General features: G+C 36.4%; 1 long non-coding RNA gene across 1 annotated transcript in view; it reads left to right on the forward strand.

Moving 5' to 3' along the window:
* LOC130544384 (uncharacterized) overlaps window positions 1-27240 on the forward strand; it is a 267115-nt gene extending 239875 nt beyond the window's left edge. Inside the window, exon 3 of the long non-coding RNA XR_008960623.1 lies at window positions 27157-27240. This is a non-coding gene — a long non-coding RNA (uncharacterized LOC130544384). The remainder of the gene's footprint in view (window positions 1-27156) is intronic.
* Window positions 27241-27676: the final 436 nt, after the last annotated feature.

The following is a 27676-nucleotide window of genomic DNA, read 5'->3' on the forward strand; positions in this document are numbered from 1 at the left end:
ATAATGATAAAAAATAATTCAGCAATTTTGAGCAGTTGACTTAAAAGGGACAGTAATTCAGAATAAAATGTATAGTAATTGATTATCTAACAAGATTCCTAAACATCTAATTAACAGTCCTTTTTCTCAAAGAAGTACTAAAGAGTTAGTTTCCATGCTGGTTGCTAGTATGTGTCTGGAATGGGAAAAAAGCAAAGAACAAACTTAATGCTTAAGGAAAAAATCAATCCTTATTTAGGAGCATTTGCAGAAGTAAAGTGACTAAGTTTCCTCCAGGGCCCTCAGGCCCACTGGAGTCAAATATTTTACTTTGGCCTCTATCATCATAATTGGCTTGTAACTGCCTCTGTACTTGCCTTTCTTCCCTCTGTGCTCCGCAAGAGGGGACACACCCCACTCTGGGGGCTGTTTTGGTTTTTCTAAGTTGCCTAGAAGCCAAATCTGTGCAAAAACTAAGAAATATCCAATGTGGCCCTGGGCTTCCTTAGTGATAGTCACATCATTATTTTACCCAGGATGTTCCCAAAATTATAAGGAGTTTTAGGTTCTTCCTTAGATCTTGCCTCATGCAAATCCTCTACAGTCCTGAGGAGTGAATTTCATGTTCTTATTTAGATGTCTTCCAACGCATAAAGGACAAAGTTCAATCTCCTTTATAACCTGTGCCCACTGTAACTCTTAGTATTCTCTCTTGCCTCTCTCCATACCCACTCAATGATTTCCCCACACCGAGTTATCTGTTTCACTTGCTTTTGCCATACTCTTGCTTTCATCCCTTCATGGTTGGCTCAGGTAAGCTCTCTACCTAGAATGCCTTTTTTCCCCTCTTTTCTGCAGAACAAATGTCTGTTCATCCTCTCTGTTCTAAAGCTGCCTTCCACTCACACTCATAAAGTCTTCTTAACCTACCCTAAGGCAAGATTAGTTATATGAATGCAATAGACCATTGTATAAGCTTCTGTTAGAGTAATTATTATAATATCTATTAGTTTGTTTCATAAATTCTTATCTCTTTTCCTTTAGGGACTGGGTTGGCACCAGTTATGTGCTAAATATTTACCAAATATTAAATAGAGGTGTTTTAAAATTTATACTGAATTTGTCAAAAAGAGAAAATACACTATTTATTTATTTTTTAATAATAATTTTTTATTATGTCATGTTAGTCACCATACAGTACATCCTTAGTTTTTGATGTAGTGTTCCATGATTCATTGTTTGCCTATAACACCCAGTGCTCCATGCAGTAAGTGCCCTCTGTCATACCCATCACCGGCCTATCCCAATCCCCCCACTCCCTGCCCTCTGAAGCCCTCAGTTTGTTTCCCAGAGTCCATAGTTTCTTGTGATTCATTCCCCCTTCTGTTTACCCCCCCTTCATTCTTCCCTTCCTTCTCCTACCCATCTCCCTGCTATTTCTTATGTTCCATAAATGAGTGAAACCATATGATAATTGTCTTTCTCTGCTTGACTTATTTCACTTAGCATAATCTCCTGCAGTCCCGTCCATGTTGCTGCAAATGTTGGGTAATCGTTCTTTCTGATGGCTGAGTAATATTCCATTGTATATACGGACCATGTCTTCTTAATCCATTTGTCTGTTGAAGGGCATCTCGGCCCCTTCCACAATTTAGCTATTGTGGACAATGCTGCTATGAACATTGGGGTGCATATGGCCCTTCTCTTCACTACGTCTGTATCTTTGGGGTAAATACACAGTAGTGCAATTGCTAGATTATAGGGTAGCTCTATTTTTAACTTTTTAAGGGACCTCCACACTGTTTTCCAAAGTGGCTGTAGCAACTTGCATTCCCACCAACAGTGTAAGAGGGATTCCCTTTCTCCACATCCTCTCCAACATTTGTTGTTTCTTGGCTTGTCCATTTTTGCCATTCTAACTGGTGTAAGGTGGTATCTCAATGTAGTTTTGATTTGAATTTCCCTGATGGCTATTGATTTTGACACTTTTTCATGTGTCTGTTAGCCATTTGTATGTCTTCATTGGAGAAGTGTCTGTTCATATCTTCTGCCCATTTTTTGATTTGATTATTTGTTTCTTGTGTATTGAGTTTGAGAAGTTCTTTGTAGATCTTGGATACCAGTCTTTTATCTGTAGTGTCATTTGCAAATATCTTCTCCCATTCTGTGGGCTGCCTCTTAATTTTTTTGACTGTTTCCTTGGTGTGCAGAAGCTTTTAATCTTGATGAAGTCCCACAAGTTCATTTTTTCTTTTGTTTCTCTTGCCTTTGGAGATGTGTCATGAAAAAAGTTGCTGTGGCCGATGTCAAAGAGGTTACAGCCTATGTTCTCCTCTAGGATTTTGATGGATTCCTGTCTCACATCAAGGTCTTTCATCCATTTGGAGTTTATCATTGTGTATGGTGTGAGAGAGTGGTCAAGTTTCATTCTTTTGCATGTAGCTGTCCAGTTTTCCCAGCACTATTTATTGAAGAGACTGTCTTTTTTCCACTGGTTGTTTTTTCCTGCTTCGTCAAAGGTTAGTTGCCCATAGAACCGAGGATCCATTTCTGGGGTCTCTATTCTGTTCCATTGGTCTGTGTCTGTTTTGTGCCAGTACCATGCTGTCTTTGTGATCACAGCTTTGTAGTACAGCTCGAAATCTGGCATTGTGATGCCCCCAGCTTTGTTTTTCCTTTTCAACAATTCCTTGGTGATTTGGGGCCTTTTCTGGTTCCACACAAATTTAAGGACTGTTTGTTCCAGCTCTTTGAAAAATGTCATTGGTATTTTGATCGGGATAGCATTGAAAGTGTAGATTGCTGTGGGTAGCATAGACATTTTAACTATGTTTATTCTTCCAATCCATGAGCATGGAATATTTTTCCATCTTTTTGTGTCTTCTTCAATGTCTTTCAAGAGTGATCTATAGTTTCTAGAGTATAGATCCTTTACCTCTCTTAAGTTAATTCTGAGATATCGTATGATTTTTGGTGCTGTTGTAAATGGAATCAATTCCCTAATTTTTCTTTCTTCAGTCTCATTATTCGTGTATAGAAATGCAACTGATTTCTGAGCATTGATTTTTGTATCCTGCCACATTACTGAATTGCTCTAAAAGTTCTAGTAATTTGGGGGTGGAGTCTTTTGGGTTTTCCATATAGAGTATCCTGTCATCTGTGAAGAGAGACAGTTTGACTTTTTCTTTGCTGATTTGAATACCTTTTGTCCCTTTTTGTTGTCTGATTGCTGTTGCAAGGACTTCTAGTACTCTGTTGAATAATGATGGCGAGAGTGGGCATCCTTGTTGTGTTCCTGAGGCTTTCAGCTTTTCCTCATTGAGAATGATATTTGCCCAAGGCTTTTCATAGATGGTTTTTATGAAATTGAAGAATGTACCCTTTATCCCTACACTCTGAAGGGTTTTAATCAGGAATGGATGCTGTATTTTGTCAAATGCTTTTTCTGCATCAATTGAGAGGATCATATGGTTCTTGACTCTTTTCTTGTTGAAGTGATCTATCACACTGATTGATTTGCGAATGTTGAACCACCCTTGCATCCCAGGGATGAATCCCACTTGGTCATGATGGATAATCCTTTTAATGTACTGTTGGATCCTATTAGCCAGGATCTTGTTGAGAATTTTGGTGTCCATATTCATCAGGGATATCAGTCTGTAATTCTTTTTGATGGGGTCCTTGCCTGGTTTGGGGATCAAGGTAATACTGGCCTCATAGAATGAGTTTGGTAGTTTTCCTTCTGTTTCTATTTTTTGAAACATCTTCAGGAGAATAGGTATTATTACTTCTTTGAATGCTTGGTAGAATTCCCCGGGGAATCCATCAGGCCCTGAACTCTTGTTTTTGGGGAGGATTTTGATCACTGCTTCAATCTCTTCATAATTAATCAGTCTGTTTAAGTCATCAATTTCTTCCTGTTTCAGTATTGGTAGTTTTAGGTTTCCAGAAGGCATCCATTTCTTCCAGGTTGTTTAATTTATTGGCATAAAGTTGTTGATAAAAGTTTCTAATGATCTTTCCTATTTCATTGGTGTTGGTTGTGATCTCTCCCCTTTCATTCATAATTTTATTAATTTGGGTCCTTTCTCTATTCTTTTGAATAAGATCTTATTTATGCTTTTGAAGAACCAGCTTCTAGTTTTGTTTATCTGCTCTACTGTGCTCCTGGTTTCTAATTCATTGATTTCTGCTCTAATCTTGATTAACTGCCTTCTCGTACGTGGGTTAGGCCTGTTCTTCTGTTCCAGCTCTAGCTTCTTGAGATGAGAATATAAAAACTGCATTTTTCTATTCTTTTGAGTAAGGCTTGGATGGCTATGTATTTTCCCCTTAGGACTGCCTTTGTAGTGTCCCATAGGTTTTGGACCGATGTGTTTTCATTCTCATTGGTCTCCAAAAATTGCTTAATTTCATTTTTAATTCCCTGGTTTACCCAATCATTCTTGAGCAGGATGGTTCTTAGTTTCCAAGTGTTTGAGTTTTTTCCAAATTTTTCCTTGTGATTGAGTCCCAGTTTCAAAGCATTGTGGTCTGAGAATATGCAGGGAATAATCTCAGTCTTTTGGTATCAGTTGAGACCTATTTTGTGACCCCGTATATGGTCTATTCTGGAGAAAGTTCCATGTGCATTCAAAAAGAATGAGCATTCTGTTGGTCTGGGGTATAGTGTTCTGTATATATCTATGAGGTCCATCTGGTCCAGTATGTCATTCAAAGCTCTTGTTTCTTTGTTGATTTTCTGCTTAGGTGATCTGTCTATTGCTGAGAGCGGAGTGTTGAGGTTCCCTACTATTAACGTATTATTATCTATATGTCTCTTTATTTTGGTTAAGAGTTGGCTTGTGTATCTAGCTGCTCCCCTGTTGGGGGCATAGAATTTATAATTGTCATATCCACTTGTTGGATACATCCTTTAAGAATAATATAGTGGCCTTCTGTATCTCTAACTACAGTCTTTAGTTTAAAATCAAATCTGTCTGATATGAGAATTGATACCCCAGCTTTCTTTTCAGGTCCATTGGCATGGAAAATGGCTCTCCATCCCTTCACTTTTAGTCTGGATGTATCTTTAGATTCAAAATGAGTCTCTTTTAGACAGCATATGGATGGGTCATGTCTTTTTATCCAGTCTGCAACCCTGTGGCGTTTATGTGAGTATTTAGGCCATTCACATTGAGAGTGATTATTGAGAGATATGATTTTAATGATGTCATGTTGCCTGTGAAGTCTTTGTTTCTATAGATTGTAAATTGCTGTTCTGTATCACCCTTTGGGTCTTTTTACTTTTATGGAACCCCCCTTAATATTTCTCGTATGGCTGGCTTGGTGGTCACATATTCTTTCAGTTTCTGCCGGTCTTGGAAGGTCCTTCTCTCTCCATCAATTCTGAATGACAGCCTTGCTGGATAAAGGATCCTTGTCTGCATGTTCTTCTCAGTTAGAGCTCTGATTATGCCTTGCCAATCCTTCCTGGCCTGCCAGGTCTCTGTAGACAGGTCTGGTGTTATGCTGATGTTCCTCCCTCTGTAGGTTAGGATTTTCTTCCCCCTGGCGACTTTCAAGATTGTATCCTTGGATCTAATATTTGCGAATTGCACTATGATGTGATGTGGTGTAGGTCTGTTCTCATTGATCTTGGGAGGGGTCCTCTCTGCCTGTTGGACATGAATGCTTGTTTCCTTTGCCAGATTAGGGAAGTTCTCAGCTACAATTTGTTCAAATATCTCTTCTACACCTCTCTCTTTCTCCACCCCCTCAGGGGTGCCGATGATTCTGACATTGGAACGTTTCATTGAGTCGTAATCTCCTGTCATCTACATTCTTGAGATTGGATTTTTTTGAGCCACGTTTCCATTTTTTCCTTCTCTTCTATCATCCCATCTTCCAATTCACTAATTCGTTCTTCTGCCTCATTTACCCTGGCCATCAGAGCATCCAATTTAGACTGCATTTGATTCATAGCATTTTTAATTTCTGCCAGATTCACTTTCATTTCCGCCCTTAGAGATTCTATATTCTCGTTAGTATTTTTGTTAATATTTCTTTCAAGCCTTCACATCATCTTGACCATTGTTACTCTGAACTCTATTTCTGACAATTTGTTTATATCCATATGCATCAGTTCTGTGGCAGAGGTCACAGTCTCTGTGTCCTTTCTTTGCTGAGGGTTCCTCCTCCTTGTCATTCTGATGAGGAGAGGTTGCGGGAATGCACAGAGCCCAAATTATTGACCAAGACCCAGGCAGTGTGCACTTGTTTTATAGAGACCTTAGTGATGCGGGCTTCTTGATTTTTCAGCCTGCCTTCTGGGGGAGGGGCCTGCCGCGCTGATACTCAGGCAACCCTGTTTGGGTAGAGTCGCCCTGTCCCCTACGAGGGGAGGTGGGGATGGGCACGATGTGAACCGGTATTTCCAGGCTTTTGTTCTCTGGCGGCTTTCCCTGGTGGTTTTCTGTGACTCTTCTGTGAGTCAGAGATGCAGTGGCTGTATCCTAGCCTCTGTCTCAGAACAGAGAGATCTCAGTCCACTCTCCACTGAGCTCTATTGGCCACTTTAACTCTGTTTCTGTGGGTGCTGCTAAAAACCCCGCAGTGTCCTGGGCCATGTGCCCCACAGCCGCTCTCCCAGCCCTCACTTCCAGGGCCGGCACATCTCTGTCCTTTGTGCTCTAACACCGCCAGCTATCCCCCGGTTCCCACGCGTGCTCCGAGCTCCCTGTTTCAGTGTGGTTGGCCTGCGCTCCGGAGCTCCGGTTTTCAGTCTGGTCGCTCGCGCGCTCCCGAGCTCCTGGTTTCAGTCCGGTTCCAGTGAGTGCTCTGGGGCTCCGGTTTTCAGTCTAGCCATGCGCACACACGCACGCGCTCCCAAGCACCCAGTCTCAGTCTGACTTCTCGCGGGTGCAGGTCCACGAGTCCCTCTGGCTCCCCAGCACAGGAGGCTACTCCTTCCCGGTGCCTGAGCACGATGGCTCCCTCCCCCTTCCATTTATCTTCCAATATCTGTGCCCAGATTCATGGCTTCCTGCTTTGTACCTCAATACTCAGCGCTGGAGATGTTCGTTTGTAGAGATCCAGATGTATCTTCCTGCGTCTCAGGCTGATTTCGTGAGTGTTCAGGCTGGTCTGGTACATATCCAGCTCGATTCAGGGGACCAGCTGATAAAAGGTCCCCTACTCCTCCGCCATCTTTTTCCCTTGAGAAAATATACTATTTATTATTTTTTTATATATTTTACTAGTAAAATAACAAAGGCACTGTACTTCCCCTGTATTCCATATGGAATCATATGTATGAACAGATTTTGAAAATCACAAGGCACTGCACAAATGTCAGGTGTTTTGGTTGCCTTTATCCATTCGTTCATGTAGAGGCAGTGGAACTTAGTGGTTAAGAACATGGAGCTCTCTGCTGACTGCCTGGGTTGGAATCCTGGCTGTACCACTTACTAGCTCTGTACCCTTGGACAAGACAGCTAAAATTTCTGTACCTCAGTTTTCTTGACTATAAAATGGGATTAGTTTCGTTGCTGGTTGCTGGGGTGGATGTAGAAAAAAAAAGGACAATAGAACTTAATGTTTAAAGTACAACTTTATCTCACAGAGTTCTTATGAGGATTTAAATGGGCTAATACATGCAAACAAAACAAAAACTTAAATAGGCCTGGCATATACCAAGTATTATATAAGGGTAGGCAATTGGCAATTCATTGATATTTGGAGTATTCATTAACAAAAATACGTATTGAGTGTCCACTATGTAATAGGTACTATTCTATGTGAAACAAACCAATAAACAAATAAAATATGACTTATGTGGTATGGAGATGAGTAGAGCAGAGGAGGGGAGAAAGAAGGGAGGGATTGGTATTTTAAACAGGGTGGTTAGGGAAAGCTTCTATGGAAAATAACAAGTGTATCTGAGGAAAGATTGTTGTAGGTGGGGAAATAGCAGATGCACAGGCCTCAGGCACGAACGTGGGTGGAGGGTTTGAGGAATGGTTATGGCCAATGTGGCTGGGTGGGATTGAGCCAGGATGGGAGTAATCAGGGATTAGGTAACAGGGGCAGAGGCTGGATCCTGAAGGGTGGGATTGACCTTGCCTTTTATGCTGGTGGGTTTTGAATAGGGGAGTATGTGATCCCTTAAATTTAAAAGGCCCACAGCAGACTAAGGACAGGTGGTTATTGGCATTGGAAAACTAGATTGGAGGCTATTGTAACAATCCAGACTCTGGTGTTAGTAATTATTTTCTGCTGATTTAAAACAAAAATGTCTATTGAGCGAACATTGTATGTGCATTTACTAGTGTTAACATTTTCTCAATATTTTCTCACTTAAAACAATATATCAGAATCTAATTTAGTTATTAAAATCCTCATTGATCTTGTTTCTATTCTTAAGGGTTAAGAGTTGTTCAGCAGTCTTGCTTTCACATTTTCTGATATTTTACTCTAATATTCTACCTGAAATGTAAAGACAAGGAAAAAAAGGAAATGTAAACAAGAAACCAAATGCTTTTAACTGTTGCCTTTTAGTGTAATCACCCACCCCACCTCCGCATTCAGTCATCAAATGCTAGGAATGTTCTGAATGACTTAGGGTGACTTCAGGTTTTACTGTAAATTTAGGTTGAAATAGTAATATGTTTTTATATCATTTATATTCCTTGTGCCTTTTACATTTTGTATCTCCTTTGCTAAGGTAACTCATTTCTACTTGTACAATAAAGCTACTGCCTTTTAATATCTTTTCTTCACCTTTCTCTCTCATTCACGCTCGTGCTGTTTCAGTCTTTTCTCTCCTTTTTTCTCCCTCCCTCTGAACATAACTATTGATTACTATCTCAATTTTTCTTTGATGTTTTTGCGTAAACTTCCACATTAACATGTTATTCTTTATATTCATTTTTAATTTTTGCATTTCCTAAAGGTAGCTTAGAAGTCAAACACCAAGGTAATTTCTTGATAGGCCTTATATAAGTATCCACAAATAGGTTTTTATGTCCTCCTCAGTGCATATTGTTCAGTAACCACAAATATAAATGATAGTCACACAGCTGAAGTGTAGACTGCAAAAGATTGGTATCAAATAACTCTCAATGAACTTTGTACATCTCTGTTTATTTGGACTGTGAATTCTAGTTTAATCATGAGAAATGTTTATTTTCCCACCATGTGTATATCGTTATGCTAAAGTACTTCATTACTATTTTTTAAAAAAACAACCTGACTTGCTGTTTAGAGAAAAAAAAAAAGGGAAAAGAGATGTACAATTGTTATAAAGCCTCTGGAAAGGTAACATGGAGATAAAGATTTTTTTTTTAAAAAGGCATGTCCACATGTGTTAACCCAATTTTATGAACTGAGACTGAGAGGTCACAGATGGCTAATTTTGAGGACAGATATTTACAAAACCCAGCTGGGGTTGAGTTAAATGTCTAAGCGGAATGCAAGAGGGATACCCAGAACATTTAACTGACTTCATCCCCTGTTACTACAGACAGCAGCATCTCAAATGTATGGAATGGGGCTGATTTCAGATGCCTATGATTCTGATTAGCCGTTACAACTGAAATAAAGCAAAGTGTCATCATAGAATGGTCTCCTTGATTACACAGAGAATCCTGTAAGAACCTAGTTATGTACATGATGTTTGGTGAAGGAGATGAAAGATGAAAACAGAAGAATGAATAGGACTTAGGGTTGTCAAGATGTACTCAAGGTCATCTACATTTCCAAATAGATGAACACTTGTTTATTTGCTTTTGTACCATAGGTCCTTGAGAAAATCTTGTTTCATATGCAATCTATCCTTCTTCCAACTGAGGGAAGATTACTTTCATTTTAATTTTATAATTCAAAAAAACTGTTCTAAAGTGAAGGATTTGACAAAGGTGCTTCAATTACAAATGATTTTGTGGATTTCAAGATATTTGAGGAGAAGTTATCAAAATATTAGGCAGGGAGTTGGGACTTCAGAAATCACTTGGGTTGATATTGGTTGTATTTGTTTTCACAGCACAGATCCAATAATCCAATGGCTCAGTTATGCTCCAGTGCTATTTCTGGTTCTCATCACTTTAGATAAAGAAGCAAATTTCAGTAAGGTTATCGGGTGGCTTCAGGCAAGCATTTTTCATTAAAATATTCTGTTTCAGTGTGTTTGGGAATGGATGGGTAGGTGGGTGGGTAGTGGTCAATGTCTGCTAAAACCCAAACCAAACAAACAACCCCACCCCCCACCCCCAACCCCTACCCAAAGCAATAAAACCTCAAAGTATTGACATTTCCTTGTGAGCAATGTGGAACATTTTCACTGAACAAGAAAGGCAGGCATTTTTACTTTATACTAGAGAATCTCATCTTTTCTAACATCCAGAATTACTGACTTGGGACCTTGAAGCAATTACTGAACATTTACACATATATGTTGTTAGCTGAGACTTCTTTTCCTTTACTCCAGAGGCTTATTTCCACCTTCCCTGGAACTTCTTCCCTTGGGTATCCCACAAGCATTTCAAATTCAGTCTGACAAAAATGGAACCTGTCTTTCATGCCTCAAATCAGATTCTCCTACTTTATTTCCTCTCTCAATCATGGTTCTACCACTTACCCAGACCAGAATATTTAGCATCTTCGATTCATACTCATATCATTCTCTTTGGTGATTCAATGGATCACCAAATCCTGAAAATGCTAACTTTTCCTGTCTTTAAAAACTGTCCACTCCTCTGCGTGTCCTTATTTTCCTGTTCACAGTGTTCAATTATTGACAAGTATTTTTTGAGTACATTCTATATGTCAGACATATTGGAGGCACTGGGGATACAAGGTGGAGACAAAGTCTGGATTCACCCTACCTGAGTAAAAAAATATTTTAATCTTTCGCCCTTTCAAATAGTCCTCCTTGTTACCATCTGGATACGTTATTCTCTGGCTTGAAATTGGCTCCTTATCATCTATAAAATAAAACCCAATCTCAACCCAAATGTCTATGAGACCAGGTTCCTGTCTACATTTCTAGTCTTGTCTCCTTTCATTGCCCTCTCCTCCTCTCTCACAATTTATATTTCAACTGTATTGAAATGGCTTCATACTTTTCACACATCCGTGCCTTTTTGCAATTCTTCCCATATGTCTGGAATAGCCTTTCTTAAGATCTTCATTTAAAACTCCAGTCATGCTGCCTTGGATCTACTGTACAATGAGGAATAAAAGGAGTGTCTTATCCTTTTCCTTACTTTAAAGAGAATGATTCATTATTTCATCATCAAGCATACATTTTGCTATAGATTTTTGGGTAGTTGCCTTTATAATTTTTGCTTGCTAATTATTAAACCTGATGTATAGATGCTGAATTTTATTAAATGTTTTTTTCTAAATCCATTGAAATTATCATTTTTTTCCATCACCTATTAATGTGATGAATTCTTTTAATTGCATTTTAAGTGATAATCCCATCTTTCTGTTCGGTATGAACCTAATTGGGTTATCATGTATTATTTTCTATATTCTTAGCTGGATTTCATTTGCTAATAGTGGATCTAGTATACTTGCATCCTTGTTAATTAGTGAGATTGGTCTGTTCTTTTTTCATCCTATAGTTATGTAGTTTGGTATCAAAATTATAGAAGCTTCATAAAATGATTAAAGAATATTTCTCTATATTTCACTTAACTGGAATTAGTTTGATAGAATTGGGATTGTCTATTCCCTCAATGTCTGGCAGAACTCACCTGTAAATCTAGGCAAAAAGTTTTCTTTTGGGGGAAGTTTTTAATTACTGATTTGGTTTTTAAGCACCATATGGAGTATAAATGTTAAATTGTATCTTTCTAGAAAATTGTCCATTCATTTGTTCTCATCTCTCTGGAGTTTATTTTTCTCTTTGATATCACCCCCTGGGGAGTTCCTTTATTTTCTTATAGATCAACCATTTCTTTAACAAGAATTATTTTATACTTTTCCAGATTTCCTGAAAATCTGTTTGTTTGAAGGTTTTCAGCTTATGTAGTCTGTCCTATTGCCATGAACAGAAGTTATAATCTTCTTTTCTTTTCTTTTCCTCCCCCCCTTCCTCCCCCTCCTCCTTCTTCTCATAACTACAGATTGGTCCTCTAAATAGGTTAGGGATGAGTTGAAGATGCAAAAGTATTTGATAAGTATGTGTAATCCTGTGCTTTTTGATTTGCTGTTTAGTTAAAGAAAATTAACTGAGACAGGTAACTTTATTATTATTTTGAAATTGTCCTTGACTGAAAAGGCATATGTACCAGCTCACTGTGTCCACTAAAGCTCTATATTTAAAGTGTGCAAAGATAATATATTTCAAAATTGATTTTGCCTGTTTTTATCACTCCTTCTTTCTCCTTAATTTCCATGCCTAGCACAGTTTCTGGTAAGGAATTGGTGTTAATTTTACTGAATTAATGCATAAATAAATACCCACCTAATATAAATACATAAACTCACATAAGGAAAGAAGGAAGGAAGGAAGGAGATGAAAAAATTTTTTTGTTTTCTGTCTTAATATTAAAGTGGTAAATTACACTCATGTTTTAGTTTGAATATAATAATGCATAGAACATTGCATCTAATGTGAATCAAATCTCAGATTTGAGATATCAAAATATCTCAAACTTCAGAATTTTATTTCCTTTATTAACTCATTTTTAAACTTCAGATCTACATAGGCATTTTCTCTAATAGTGCTGATTAAAATAGTAAACAAGAAGAAATAACTCCTTGTGAGCTGGACTGATTCACTTTTTGTTAACTCATCCTTTCACAGGATATTGTATTTCAAGTAATTAAAAAATACATCAGAAACTGTCTTCTACAGGTGGGTAGCCAATAAATGTTTGTTGAGTTGATCATTCAAAGAGATAAATGTGAGGAAGTAATTATTCTGATTGTAACTAAAGAGGGATATATGTTGTAAAAACACATTTTAGAGAAACTGCTAAAGACAGAATTTTCAAAGGGAGCAGTTTAAGAATATTTCAATTTAATTCCTACTCCTAATGCTTTGTGGTAAAAATGCAGATATTTCAGAAAAGTAAATATTTTTTCTACAGAAATATTTATTTCAGCTATTTCAGTATAATTATTACTTATTGTAAGAGTTGTTTACAAAGATCTGAAACTTATTAATACTTAAAATGGAACAAGAAGCAAATGTTGTAACAGGATATGTATGTCAAATGTAATTAGAATAAGTGCAATTTAAATTAAAATTCCATTGTGAAATATAGTTCGAAGCCTCTGCTCCATGTCCCTCTTTAAAAATGCCTTCATAGTAACTAATGCGGACCGTCACTGTCAGTTGCCATCATGAAACATAACCTCAATTTTTTAAAACATCATTTGTTTGTTATACTAAGAGCCTTTGATATGACATGAAACCAGTTGGTTTTGAGGCAAGAAAACAAAACAAAACAACAACAGAAAAACAATCCTAACCACGTTAAGTACTTCAACACACAACTTCGCCATCTACAAAGCTCTTTTCTATAGAGAAGAGATTCCCCATCTGATTCCTCACTAAAATCACCCGAAAGACTTAAAAATACCAGTTCCACAGCCCCACCCTGCCCAATTAAATTGACTTTTATTCTTATAAACATTCTGTTGATAATGTACACTGAGTTGGCACAATTTTTTGTAACAATAAATATCTGAAAGAAAATAAAATAAAACATTTAACCTAAGTCAGAAGTGTCTACTGTAAACATGCTAGTTCTTTCTGAGCATGATGCCTGATGCAGGTAGGGACTATTCACCCACATAGAATAAATAAAGGTGAAATAACAAGGTCCTTATTTACAAGTTTAGTGGGAGTTTGGGAAGCCAGTGGTGCTTGGGCCAGTGTATGTCCTGGTATTTTTAAAATAGCAATTCATTATCAAAGAAGTTTGATTTATTAATTGTTCTTTTCCCCCTATCCCTCCTTTTGATTAAAAAAGGAACATATTGATATAAAAGTTTTCCAAACTGTGGTAGCCAGTGGACCATAAGTGGATTTGTTAGAGATGTTAGAAGGTTTAGGATTTGTTTTTCCTTTTAATGGGGAGAGAAATGTTTTTTGACTAAAAATAGGAAAGCACAAGAGGATATTCTAAATAAGGTAGTGTCTCATTCTGATAGATTAAAGAGACAAAGAGAAAAAGTTGTAATATAGTGAACATTTTAGACACAGGAAGAAATTAATATTTAAGATGAAATGTATAATGAAAGAACAGATTTTATAAAAATAAAATAGAGGAAATTACTCAGCACAACATTTTGTTCTTTCTCCATTTGAAAGTATATTGCTCACATTATTGGGTTGTTCCTGGATATGACCACTCAAGTTCTGGGAAATAATAGGCACATTAAAGTATGTTTATTCATTGTATTTGCCTTCTGCAGTATTTCCTAACTTCTTCCCTGAGAAAATCCTCATATTGTAGATGTAGATGTAGACTTATGAGAACTTATGTTTTTCCATTTTCCCCTGACCTTAATGTGATGAAAAGAGCACAAAACATAGAGTCCCTCTCCCACGAATATGGACCAGTAAGTCATTTTCTTGGTAATAACTCAATACACATTTCACCAAGATTGATTTTCCATCTAAGAACTTGCAAAAATGTGTGCATCTATGTTCTTGGCTTCCTTTTATCTCAAAAAGAATGAAAAGATATGGACTGTGATCATATATGTAAAGTCAGCATGATACTATTTTTACTAAATATTCAAAAATAATTTGTTATACAGTTAAGGAGGTTAATATCCTTAAACAGAATTTTTAATTGAAACCCCATTTGGGAAATTGTAGTTTATTAGAAAACTCCATTACGTACCATCTTACTATATGTTACTATCTAGTAGTTGCTTCTTCATATTACAGGTATTGTCTCAAATTTGGAAGGCTTATTTCACCGATTCCATTGGTTCTAGTGATGGCAAAAATTACTGTCTTCACGGTCTGGAGCAAGACCAACTGAAGACCATTTTCTCCTATTTGGTAATTGGTAACTTATTCCAAAGGTCAAAGTATGAGTTGTCTATGTGTGAATTTTCGTATTGGAATGGACTTTCAAGTTAGGTGATGAGTCAGGAATTTTTTTTTTTCTAGCAAGCATTGTACTAGATATCCAAATGTCTAAGGCATAGTTCCCAAAGAGCACACGGTCCAGAGGTTGAGCCAGTGAAAAGTACCGATAAATCAATGTGTTATAATATAATGTGCAATATATGTGCGATCTAACGCAAAGGAAGCACCCTCAGTATGGGACTATGAGGAAGACATCCCAAAGGAGGTGATACTTAAACACTATCTTAAGGTCTGAGTTTTTCAGATGGTTAAGGGAGTGAAGAACATTCCTTGCAAAAGTGAGAGTCTGGGGTATCCTGCAATAATGGGTGATATAGCCAGAAATAAGACATGATAGAAGTTTGGATTATTTCTTTTTTTTTATGGAGGTAATGGTTAGGGTAATACCATTCTCATTTTGCCATTAAATTTAGCTCTAATAGACTGTAAAGTATGGACTGATGATGTGGGGGAATAGTTAGACAGCCATTGCTATAATCCTAGATAAAGATGATAGTAGGGATGTAATCTGAAGCAGCTGCCATGAGAATGCCAGAGGAGATGGGACTCAGGAGACACTGGTGAATAATGGTATATGGGCAGTAGCAGTACAAAAGGAAACTCAAGTATGATGTTTGGTTTAGGTAAATGAATAGTGATTTCCTGATTAAAATAGAGACTATGTGAGGAGGAGCAGATTTGGATCAAGCAGTAAGGTTTTTGCTTGTTTGTTTGTTTGTTTTGGGTTTTGTTTTTTTGTTTTTTGGTTTTTTTTTTTGGATTTGATGAAGGCAACTTCTTCTCATCTCTCCAAGTGAAAGGGAATGAGCTCTGAAGTCAGGGCCTCTTCCAAGAGCTTGTTTTCAAACAAATTTCTTCATTTTAGCATTAGACAAGGAATAAAAATGATATTTAAAAAGGCATACAAAGACATAAAAAAGAAAAGAGATGTTCAATTTATTCAGTCCTACTCCAAGGATCCGGGTTTGGCAGTTAAGGGTGGAATGGACCTCTCATAAGAGAAGAGTTTTCATTAAAATTCTGGAAGTATAAGTAAAAATGTTTTCTCTGGGATCCTGTGTTCCTTTATAAATCCCTAATATAGTCTTAATCACATTGTTATAGTTATGGATATTGAGGACATGGCCTGAGTTTCTAAATATTTGTATTTCTAGGACCTAATTGTATGGCTATACACCTACTATGTAATTAGAAAATAATTGGTTTCCCAAAATATTTTGTGAATTGAAGTACCCATTAAGTAACTGCTGTATTAATTATGAGTTATTTAGTCAGTTTCTTTAAAGGAGATCTTTATTTTTCAGTTTGAAAAATATTGCATTGTCACATTGTAAAATATTTAGCTCACACTTGAAATAAAATAGCATAGGTATATTGAACATTTAAAAATTGTTCAAATGGAGCTTTCAAACATGTAACTGCTGCACATTACTGAGTTACTGTGTCACATCATGCTATTTCATTTATAATGCTTTTTGTAACCTAATTATTTTTATTATTTCTTTGTTTATATATATTTTATCATTAAATGGTAAGCTACACCAGAAAAAGGAGCCCACCTATCTAATTTACCTCCATATCCTCAGTGTGCAGGATAGTATGTGACTCATAATTAGTGCTCAGTATATTTATCTTGAATTAAAGAGTTAATGGGTTTTAAAAATCAAATTATATGGTCCTATTAGGAAGAAATAAGGCCTTATTTGTAAGGATAATAGATATAGATACAGTGTAAAATTGTAATAAATAAAGCTTTATATAGTCCTACCTATAGCATTGGTAGTAGTATTCAGAACTCGATGGTTGTCAGGCACTGTATTAGATCTTTTAGTTCCATTTAGTTCTTGCAATTATGCAAACAGTTTCTAAAGTTAGCATTATTTTCTAGGTGAAGAACCTGAAGCTCAGAATGTTAACATAACTTGGCCAAAAGTCACACAGTTGAATCAGGATTTGAATTCAAATCTGTAAAATGCCAAACCTTTGCCCTTTCCATTAAACCAAAAAAGATATTCAATTAAATTTCGTTTTATTCCAGATATAAAGTATCACAAAACTCAAAAGCTTTTTAAGAAATAAATATAAATGGGCACCTGGGTGGCTAAGTTGGTTAAGCGTCTGCCTTTGGCTCAGGTCACCATCCCACATCTGGGTCCCTGCTTAGCGAGGAACCTGCTTCTCTCTTTCCCTTTGCCACTCCCCCCCTGCTTGTGCTTTCTCACTCTAGCTCTCTCTCAAATAAATAAAATCTTTTGAAAAATATAAAAAAGAAATAAATATATATAATCTTAATGAAAATTAGAAATGAAGATACTCTTACTTGCCCTCAGAACAGATGTGTCAAATGATAGGATTTCCTTTGTACAAGTATTTGGTCAAGTATCTCAGGCTGAAATATATCTTAAATGTATATTGCTACACCTTACAGTAAACTATGCCAGACCACAGCAAGAAAGGGTATAAGATAATGTATGTAAATTATGAAAATAAGGAAAAATACATTTTTCTCCACTTTTTTTTCCTCCATTTTTCTTTTGATATACAAAGAGTAATAAAACTAAATCTTTTCCTTTTTGTTTTCTATGGAAATTTAACCTTCTTTTCTTATGTGTACACAGAGGAATAAATGTCACTTTGCCAGAATTATTCCAAAGATTTATAATGTGCTTCATACTTCAAATAAAGTCATCTCCCGAGTTTTTCCAGTGAGCATAAGGAAAAGACAACTAAAACTAAAATCAAAATTACCTTCTTGAGAAATGTATATACTAAAAATGCTCTTTCTCTATAAATCCTAAGAAATATTGAGTATTTTTCATAAATAAATAAAATGATCTTGAATTTCACATAGAATAATAAAGTCATCAATAGCCAAGAAACTTGTAAAAGGCAGTGCCAAGAAACTTGTAAAAGGCAGTGAAGAATATATACCACATATTTATCCACTCATCTATTGATGGATTCAGCCATATCTTGGCTATTGTGAATAATGCTGTAATAAACATTGGGGTACATATATCTTTTCAAATTAGTGTTTTCATTTTCTTTGAGTAAATACCACATAGTGAAATTACTGGATCATATATTTCTATTTTTACTTTTTTGAGGAATGAATAAGTCATGGAATAAAAGATAAAGCATAAGGAATATAGTCAATAATACTATAATAGCATTGTATGGTGACAGATGATAGCTACATGTATGGTGAGCATAGCATAACATATAGAGATGTTGAATTACTATGTTGTACACCCGGAACTAATGTAACATTGTATGTCAACTATACTCAAAAAATATATATAGATGAAGAATAAGGGGAGCCATTATTTATAGATCCAGAACATATTATTAAGCCATTATAATCAAATGAGTGGTAGCCCATGGGAATAAGCAAATAGACCAGTGGAATGAAATAAAGAATCCAGAAATAGATTGAGGCATAAATGAAAATTCAAATCTGACAAAGGTAGAGTTTCCACCGAATGGGATAGCACAAGCACAAATGATGTGGCAAAAGTGGCTTCCAAATGAAAAAAAAAATAAGTAAAATTTTGTCCATTTCACATTATTGCCAAAAACACACTCCAAATGGATTCACACTTACATGTACAAATTAAACAATAAATATCTTACAAAAAATCGAGGAAGCTATATATACAGCTTGAAGTTAGAGAGATCTTCTTAACCAAGACTAGAAATTCAGAAGTCATTTAAAAAGATATAAAAAAGATTGACAATATTTTAAAAAAACTTGAAAGATGAAATGTTAGCTATGTCAACAGGTAAATAGTAGTTTTGGGGAAAAAAGTTTGCAAAACAGATGACAGTCAAAGGATTGAAATTTATCCAACATTATTTTAAGAATTCTATAAGGAAAGTTACAAACCGGGACACCTGGATGGCTCAGTTGGTTAAGCATTTGCTTTCAGCTCTGGGCATAATCCCAAGGTACTGGGATAGATAGAGTTCAGCCATGAGGCTCCTTGCTCAGTAGGAAGCCTGCTTCTCCCTCTGCCTGCCCCTCCCCCTGCTTGTGCGCGTGCTCTCTCTCTCTCTCTCTCTCTCTCTCTCGCTCTTTCCCTCTGACAAATAAATAAAATCTTTAAAAAAAGAAAAGAAAAAAGAAAAGTTACAAACCAATGGGAATTTTGTCAAAGAATAGGAAGAGGCAGTTCAGAGAAGAGCAAATCTAAGTGGACACCAAACATGGAAAGATTGTTCGCTTCACTAGTAGTTCAGGAGTACAAATTAAATTGATAATGAGATCTTGAATGCTTAGATTGGAAAACATTTTAAAGCTGTAATACCTAGTGCTCACAATAATGGTGAAAGAAGGTCAAATTGTGAGTTTCCAGGTTTTGGGGGGAAAGCAATTTGGCAATATATATAAAAAATGAAAAATATACTTTGATTTTTTTGTTAAAGATTTTTATTTATTTATTTGACAGAGAGCGAGGCAGCAAGAGAGGGAACACAAGCAGGGGGAGTGGGAGAGGGAGAGGCAGGCTTCCCGCTGAGCAGGGAGCCTGATGTGGGGCTCAATCCCAGAACGCTAGGATCATGACCTGAGCCGAAGGCAGACACTTAATGACTGAGCCACCCACACGCCACGTGATGTATTTTATTATACATTATATGTATATTATACAAAATAAATACATATTTATTATTTTGTGTATTAAACTACACAAAAATAACTCTTTGACCAAGCAGTCTTAATCCTGGGAGTCTATCCTATAGAGATAGAAGAAGTAAACATAAGAATATATATATGTTCAAAGATGGTGCCTTAGCATTGTTAATAGTGGCAAAATCTAGAAAATGAAGTCAATTCTTAGAATTAAGCAAGAAACAAAATTCTTTACAAAATTAGGACATTTGTATCTATTTCTATGTGATGATATTTGTGTATATTCAAATGTATGCAAATTTGTACATGCATGTGTGTATACATATTTATATGAACATAGATAAAAGTAAAAACAAAATGGAACATATACACAGTATCAACGTGTATTATCTTGGAGGGGATTGGTCATATTTGAGGTAAGGGGAAGTGAAAAGGAGGAGGAAAAAACCAAGACAATATATTTAAAGTTTTTCACTTAGAATGCCTCAGTCTATTTGATATGATCCAATTTAGGTAAAATTACGTATGTAAAGAGAGTCATTTTCATCCCTCCAAGTCCACAAAACAAAACAAAACCTTCTCCTATTTCAGGTATATGGAGGTTTGTTATAGCTACTCTTTGTGTCACGTTGCTTAAATGAATTTCACTTGGACAGATATCTAAGAAAGATCCTTTAGAAGTAGATAAAATAGGGGCGCCTGGGTGGCACAGCGGTTAAGCGTCTGCCTTCGGCTCAGGGCGTGATCCCGGCATTCTGGGATCGAGCCCCACATCAGGCTCTTCCACTATGAGCCTGCTTCTTCCTCTCCCACTCCCCCTGCTTGTGTTCCCTCTCTCGCTGGCTGTCTCTATCTCTGTCGAATGAATAAATAAAATATATATATAAAAAAAGAAGTAGATAAAATATGTCTTGAACAGAAAAGAAAGGAGAGACAACTCATCTATGATTATAGTAAGACTTTGTTCAGATGCTAATATTGGTGGGAGGAGTTTTATTATAGGAATAATGCCCTATTTTCCTTTTTCTTGAGTCATGTTATAAAAATGATAAATTCTGGCTTTGCAAAATCAGTAAACTTTTAAGAGTGATGGAGGAATATGAAATATTATCAGAAGTAAATGAGGTTGGGTTCTGGTCTGTGTTGCAGAAGCATTTCAGTCTTTAAAATAATCAGCCCAGGGGCATCTGGGTGACTCAGTCAGTTGGGCATTAGACTCTTGGTTTCAGCTCAGGTCATGATCTCAGGGTTGTGAGATCAAGCCCCATATCTGGCTCATGCTCAGCGGAGAGTCTGCTTTCCCTCTCCCTCACCCTCTGCCCCTCCCTTCCCCTCTCTCTAAAATAAATAAATATATCTTAAAGAAAAAAAAAGATCATCAGCCCAAGTTCCGCTAACACTTAAGAAACTAACTTTTGAACTACACTGTGTAGCTTTGATGCCTAATTTTATTTTGAACCCTGATCCTGACTCCTGAAATTCTGTTGCATAACATGGAAAGAATTGACAAAGTGCCCCTAAAAGTTGCCTGCTTTTCCATAATTTGTTACTTCCTTTTTTTTTTAACAGATATTCCCAAGGTAATAATTTTTGTAAATTGTGAAATCCCATGGGTAGGACCATAATCTTGGTCACCTCAACAATGAACTTAAGTAGTCCTTAAAAGCCATTCATCAAGATATTATTTTCTCGTAAAGAAAGAGGAGGAAATAAATGTAAGTTTCTAACACTGGGAATTATCTTCAATGGACTTCCCCAAAGGCAATGCCACCAATATCCAGTAAATATGTTTCCTTTGTTTCCTTCTGACTGATTAACCTGTAACTCTGAGCAAAGTAGTAGAATTGTGGAATGAAGGAAAGAAAGGTTCCTGATGTTAATTCAGTACACCTCTTTAACAATGCCGATACTGAGATCAAGAGAGGCTGAGAGGGTGCTAAAGCAGGGACTGAGCTGCACCTAGAACAAGGACTTAATTCCCATACAAAGGATTTTTAGATGACACCATGTTCCTTTCTTTGAAAAATATCATTAAACTATTGCTCAACTAAAAGTATTTCAGAGAATTTTTTTTCTTGTTCATTTTGTTTCAGGCAGCACAAATATGTATAATTGTTCAGAAGTTGAAAGCATCTTATGTTCTTGTTTTTACTTTAGCATCTTCTAAAATGTTCATATGTAAAAAAGAATAGTGTTTAAGTGTATCATACATGATTTGCAAAAATGTTGGATGAAAATCTTTAAAAACTAGAGTAAATTTCAAGAGTGAAGGGGAATTTCTTAAAAGACACGAACTCTAGAAGTCACAGCACAAAACATAAAAATTTTGGACAATGTAAAAAATATATGAGTGAAGATCATAGTCTTTAAATACTAAATTTGGAAATTTATTGTAATATCAACTGTTGACATTATATCTGGTCCAATCAGGACCTGATATGGGTTACATCTCTGGCAAGATGTTTCCCTTCTTGGGCTTCCTTTCAGCTGGGAGGGAGCTAGAATCCCTAGGCTGGTCCAGCACTGTCACTGGCAGCCTCATAGTCTATTTAACCCATGATGTAAAAATATTCATTTACTCCTAAGTCTGTTTATCTCCTAATGACATACAAATGAGTGTCATGAAGTGAAACGCTTTGGGAATTCCTAATTTTTAATATACAAAGAACTCTTGTGAACTATCATGAAAAACCAAACAGCCCAATAAGAAAATGGATATGAAAGACAGTTCACAGAATTGCATATCCAAATGACTGATATAAAAAGACTCTGGGGGCGCCTGGGTGGCACAGCGGTTAAGCACCTGCCTTCGGCTCAGGGTATGATCCCGGCATTACGGGATCGAGCCCCACGTCAGGCTCCTCCACTATGAGCCTGCTTCTTCCTCTCCCACTCCCCCTGCTTGTGTTCCCTCTCTCGATGGCTGTCTCTATCTCTGTCGAATAAATAAATAAAATCTTTAAAAAAAAAAAAAAGACTCTGTATTTCTTTAGTAACCGTGAAGATGCAAATTAAAATAAAAGCTAGATATCTCTTTTTATCTATAAGGATAGCAAAAATTAAAAAGTACAGTGAAATCTACTGGTGCTAGGGATACAAAGAGAGGAATATTTTCATTCACTGCTGGTGGTCAGGTAAAAAATTTCAACCCTTTTGGAAAAATGATCTGGCAATGTCTGTTAAGCTTTAATTTATACATATTTTTGTAGGTATGTGTGTGTGCACGTGTATTTAGACAGGGAGGGGGTGGAGAAGCAGAGGGAGAGGGAGAGGGAGAGAATCTTAAGCAGGCTCCATGCCTAGCATGGAGCCTGATGTGGGGCTCGATCTCATAACACTGAGATCATGACCTGAGCTGAAATCAAGAATCAGACACTTAACCTCCTGAGCCACCCAGGTGCCCCTAAAGTGTACATATTTTTGACATAATAATTTCACTGTTGGAAATACATTCCATAAAATAAAGTCACCTGCACTGATTTGTACACCCACACACATATACATTCAAGGATCCTTATTGCATTATTATGTATTATTTTTCATAGTAGTAAAAATCAGGAACCAATATAAGCAAAAAACAAATATTAATAGAGAAATGTTATATTCTCAGTGTAATGATAACCTGAAATATAATAAGTCTTTTTGTAAGAGATAAATAGCTAAGAAAAGACTCTTCTAGAATGAGAGATCAGAGCTTTTATAAAATGCTAGCTATAAATTATAATATATCGATTTTCTTGTGTTTAATAGTATTGATTTTTTTGTATTTATAGGGATAACTTTCAGACATAATACTAAATTTTGAGTCATAACATATTCATCTAGATAATTATATTTTGGGAGATGGCATAATCTATCTTCTTTTTCATCTAACAATAGTATATTTTTATCTTTAGCCGGGTCGCCTGGCTGAAGCTAGAACCATCTGGGGGGCCTTGGCCCTGAAGGGGAAGAAACTGCTGTGGGAGATGCCACTCAAGACAGAGATAGATGGGGATGAAGCTTCCTGGATTTTCCTTTCATCACTCCCTCCAATCTCCTTTTGATATTTCTCATATGCTAACCCCAGTTAGAAACACAGTCTATAGGAAAACCTCCCTTCAATATAAAGCAGACCAGAGTAAAGGCAAGCAATGGATCTGAGGGAAAATTGGCCCAGCACTGGCACAACTTTCATTTGGATAAGATGATTATTTGACAGTTTTTATCATCTTTTCTCTCATCATCTCCAAGATCTTTTCAGATGATCTCCAGATTTATATTTGTATTTTATAAAACTTTCTTTTCTTTATGGATTTTTTGGGGAAAATTTTATTTTGTTACTATCCTGAGGTATCTTAAGCCTAAGTGAAATTCCATTAATTTTGTTACTCACCACAGGTTTTTCATACCACTTCTTTATCATTCTCAAACATTCTTATTATATATATTTTTCTTTTGTCACTTACAAGTCATCCCTTAGGTAGGTGGCACATTCTTAAGACGTTGCTCTATTCTTTCCTAGCATTTAGTCCTTAATGCTGGGAAGAGAATTCCAATGAAAAATAGATTCTTTGTTTTTAAGGCCTACTTTTTCTGCTTGGGAGTATGTAGATTTTATTTTTAAATATGGTATTGAAATTAAAAACAAACAAATGAAAACTTTAGCCTGTCCCTTGAAGAACTTTTTTGAGTTGAGGCTTCAATTTCGTCTTTGGTTTAGGGATTTTTTTCTTCTTTGATTATTGCTTCTTCTTTACCTTGATTCCTTTTATTACTATATTAAATATCATATTTATTCACATATTCTTAACCATAATTGAATTAACAATTACCTCAATCAGGACTTGCCTGAAGTATTTTTAAAAGAAAGTCCCTGAAATTGTTGGCGTGGATATGGCTCCATTTTGCTTGCTTCTAGGATTTATATAGACTTCTAAATAATTTTTGTGTTTGTCATTTCAGTGGATACTTGGAAAAGGCAGGATTTAAACATCTGCACTCAAATCACCATTACAAACAAGAAGTATGTCTAAATAAAATTTAAGCATTAATCAACATAACATTCTCTCCAACTACTACCAGAGCACATGGCTTTTTGAGTAAATGAGAAACTATCGTTTTACCTCAAGGAATTTCCAAGTTGTAGAAGGGGGCGGGAGACCTTTTCTCAAAAACTGAGGGAACTGAGAATTCTAATTCATCTCCAGTGCTCTTTGATATCACAAATTTTGCAGGCTATATTATTGGTGTGAACCATCCTAATCCATCTACTCATCCTAATTGTAGTGTTCCCACAGTGACACTGCAAATAGGGATGAGTAGATGGATTGGTGTGCTATGATGTCAGGTTGAGAGAACATGGCACAATGGAATAGCTTTGGAGACTGACAGATTCCTGACTATTTAACCAAGCATTCTGATTCCCAGTTTCCTCATATCTGGAATGATGATAATCCTACTTGTGTACCTTATTAATTTATTTAAGACACTTTTATCGGTGGTTACAATGTGCTGTAGATCATGTATTAAGATTCTGGGTTTGTGAAGATGAATAATATCCAGTGTTTACCTTCAAGGATTATATAGCTAAAAAGACTGTGAAGATTATGTGAGACTAATGTCTTCATTTATTTAATAAATATTTATAGAGAGCATAATCATTATTAGGAACTCCTCTAGACACTGAGATACTGAGATGAATATTGAGATGAACAAAACAATCTTATTAGCCACTGGTGATGACATTTTAGTAGAGGCCAAAGATAGATGATTAAAAATTATAATATCAAAAATAATGTCACATATAGATAAGTTCTGTGAAGACAAATAAAGCAAGATTGGGAATAGAGAATATATGAGTTTGAAGAGTAGGAGAGGGAGCTACTTTAAGTAGGATAGTCTGGGTGGCCTTTCTGGGGAGATGTCTTAGAGAAGGAGGAACAGATTTGAGAAACAGGAACAGGCAAGAGGTGGCCACACTTTGGTGATTTAGGAGGAGAGTGGCAGAGCTGAGAATGGAGTAAGATTTCCTAGGCCTTGTTTTCATGGTAGGTAATACAGATTTTATACTAAGTGTTATAATGGGAAAACATTGAGGAATTTACACGGAGAAGGAGATGATTTGATTTGTGCTTTGTAAAGATAAGTCTTGCTGTTGACTGGGGATAGCTTTTAGAGAGGCTGGGATAGAAGCAAGAGAAGGGAGAAGTGGAGTGGGGGTGGGGGAGAGGCTAACACTGGGGTGCAGGAGACAAAGCTGTAGCTTTGACTTGAAGGTAGTGATGGAGTGAATGAGACATCATCAGATAACATAGTATTTGGTGGAGGCAGGTTTTAAATAAATAGTTCTATTATTATTATCAGTCTGTATTAAGCAGTAAAAAGAAGCCATGTTTAGTCATGAGTCAAGAAGGATAAAAAGTAAAAACAACTTTTCTCCTAAATCTTGTAAGATTAAATTAGGTGGTATTAAAAATAGTTATGTAAGAGTCTTCATGAAGAGACCATAGAAGAACTTCTATAAATTAGTAAGAAAAAGAAAAACCCAGGGGTGCCTGGGTGGCCCAGTCGTTAAGCGTCTGCCTTCAGCTCAGGTCATGATTCAAGGGTCCTGGGATTAAGCCCCACATCGGGCTCCCTGCTCAGCGGGAAACCCTGTTCTCCCTCTCCCACTCCCCCTGCTTGTGTTCCCTCTCTCTGTCAAATAAATAAATAAAATCTTAAAAAGAAAAGAAAAACCCAATGGAAAATACAGAATAGGAACAAAAGGAAGAATGTATGACTAAGAAACATATGGAAATATGTTCAACTCTATTGTGTAATCAGGAAAATTCAAATTAAAATACAAGGAAATAATATCATCCCCCCTTTTGGGAAGAAATTATACACTAACAGGTATTGACAAAGATATGGAGAAATCAAAACATTTATACAAACTGGTGGTAGAAGTTTATATTGATATAAACATGTTGGAAAACAACATTGAAGTATATAATAAAGTTGAAATTGCTGTTTCTCTATGACTCAGCAATTCTCCTCCTAACTATGTACTCTAGAGCAGATGTTCTCAAAGTTCCTTCTTGGATGTGTAGTGTCCGTGTCACCTGGGAACTTGTTAGAAATGCAAAATCTGGGGCCCTGTAATGGTTAATTTTGTTTATCATCCAAATGGGGCTAAGGATGCCCAGATAGTTAGTAAAACATTATTTGTGAGGATGTTTCTGGAGGAGATTAGCATTTGAATTAGTAGACTAAAAAGATATGCCTCACCAAAATGGGTGTGCGTCATTCAATCCCTTGAGGGCCTGAATAGAACAAAAAGGTGGAGGAAGGGCAAATTTCCTCTCTCTTCTTGAGCTGGGGCATCTATCTTTTTCTGCTTTCAGGTATCAGATATTGGAAACTCTGATTATGGGGTCTTCAGACTCTGGAATTTACCCTAGTTTCCCCCTTCTTCCCTTCTCAGGCTTTCCACCTTGGAGCAAATTATCCTGGTTCTCCAGCTTACAGACAGTGGATCATAGGACTTCTCATTCTCATTAACTGTGTGAGTCAATTCCTATATCTTTTCTTATATATATCTATGTCTATATATTTTTTGTTGGTTCTGTTTCTCTGGGGAACCTTAATACAGGCCCCATGCCTAACCCAGTGAATTAGAAACACTGAGGTTGAGGCCCAACAATCATGTTTTAATAAGCTCAGGTGATTATGGAACTAAAATGTGAGAACTACTACACTAAAGAAAGATTTGCACATGTGTACCAGCAACATAGGTTAAAGCATCTATTTATACTCAAAATACTGAAAATAATCCATGTGTCTATTAATAGTAGAAATTATATATGAATACTGTGTAAGAGTGAAATGAATAATTATAGCTAAATTCAATATACATAAACCCCAGAAATATAATAGTCAAAAAACAAGGCAAAATTGCAAGCGAAAACATAATAATTACACATATTATAAAAAACTAAAGAGTA

Source organism: Ursus arctos, unplaced genomic scaffold (genome assembly GCF_023065955.2).
Source record: "Ursus arctos isolate Adak ecotype North America unplaced genomic scaffold, UrsArc2.0 scaffold_20, whole genome shotgun sequence".
Lineage (NCBI taxonomy): Eukaryota > Metazoa > Chordata > Mammalia > Carnivora > Ursidae > Ursus > Ursus arctos.